This window comes from Callithrix jacchus, chromosome 22 (assembly GCF_049354715.1).
Source record: "Callithrix jacchus isolate 240 chromosome 22, calJac240_pri, whole genome shotgun sequence".
NCBI lineage: Eukaryota > Metazoa > Chordata > Mammalia > Primates > Cebidae > Callithrix > Callithrix jacchus.
Genome location: NC_133523.1, coordinates 50,514,059 through 50,515,903, shown reverse-complemented (window position 1 = coordinate 50,515,903; position 1,845 = coordinate 50,514,059).

Sequence of the window (1,845 nt, the reverse complement as noted above, 5' to 3'; positions counted from 1 at the left end):
TTTCAAATCATGTTCTCAAAAGGATAAAAATGCATATCCAAAAAAATGCTATTAGGACACTAAAAATCTACTCAAAAACTGTGGGTAAAAGTCTTCTTGTTCTTCACTTTATGTGAGTAAAGTTTTTATAATGAATGTTTTGAGAATATTTTGGTTATCAATGAGAATACTTTAAAGAGGGTGTGAGAGCAAATATGGAGAAGAGATTCTAGGCACCCCTAAGGGAATTACACAAGGTGGTACCATCGCTCTGCGTCCCTCAAACTATGTTCTGTCTCTTCATCTGTATTGTGTTCCAATCCCATAAAGCAGCATCATTTTTCCATATAACACTTCCAATTTTTAAAAAATAATTTTATGTGGCATAAGTGTGATTTGGTTACATGCACTTTTTTTTTTTTTTTTTACATGCACATTTTGTGCGTGTCAACAGGGGCTAGCTAAAACAGGGCTTTATCGTATTCATCACCCAAATACCCAAATAATGCCCATTGTAACCATGAACTAATTTCTCATCATCCACCCTCCATCTCTTGTGAATGTCTAACATGTGACAATTTCTTCCAAGACTGTGACACTTATCTGGGAATAGTAACTGCTTATTAAATCAATATTTGCCATGGTGGTTGCAATGTTGACATTTCTGCAGGGGTGGAACAAGACTATCTGATTCCTGAGAAATGATCTTGGATTCTATGATCCAACCTCCTGGCTAGGAAGTGCAGTGATAGTATGTGCATGAAGATTTGAGATAATCTCTTAAAAACAGCTGAGAAGTGAGCTAATTGCAAAGTTATTAATGTGGATTCAGAGTTGTCCATTGAATGTGGATTCAGAGTTGTCCATTGAAAATGACGTTTCTATGATGGCCAATAACGCATTAAGTCTCAATGGATATTGAGTAAAGGACAGTAAGCTCTAAGTTCTGAGATAATTACGTGGAACTCCTGGCTATGCTGAAAATGTGGCTAACATGAAATTGCAATGAGTATATATCCTTTCCACTCATGAGAACTCTGAGGAAGAACAAACTTGGAAAGAAAAAGTGGCTGGGCGCGGTGGCTCACGCCTGTAATCCCAGCACTTTGGGAGACCCAGGCGGGTGGATCATGAGGTCAAGAGATCGAGACCATCCTGGTCAACATGCTGAAACCCCGTCTCTACTAAAAATACAAAAAATTAGCTGGGCATGGTGGTGCGCGCCTGTAATCCCAGCTACTCGGGAGGCTGAGGCAGGAGAATTGCCTGAACCCGGGAGGCGGAGGTTGCGGTGAGCTGAGATCGCGCCATTGCACTCCAGCCTGGGTAACAAGAGCAAAACTCCATTTGAAAAAAAAAAAAAAGGAAAGAAATATTATGGCAGAAGTAGAAAGATGTGGAATAACAGAAGGGAAGCCATAGCATATGTGTAAAAAATAATAAACTTTTCAACAGTCAACACGGAATACTTCTGTGAGCAGGTGTGCAGGATCTTTTCCACACACACCAAGCACAGCTTCAGTGGACACAAGCTGGGGGTTCTCCAGTTCAACTCAGTCATTATCTACCTGCAGACAGCATCACATCCCCCAGTCTGAAGACTCAGTCGCCAAGACTGACGCTCCCATTTCTAATGACAAATCAAAGCTCCAGAACCTCTGCTTTTGACTGATGAGCTATAAACCAGGAATCCCATGATGCCCTCCTTGGATTTCATTAATGTCATAGAGTGGCACATAAAACGCAGGGAAAATCATGTACTGGTTGACTATAAATATTACAAAAGATGTAGATGAAGAGACGCAGAGGGTAAGGTATGAGAAAAGCACTTGGAGCTTCCATTGCCTCCTGGAAAGACTGAAGGTG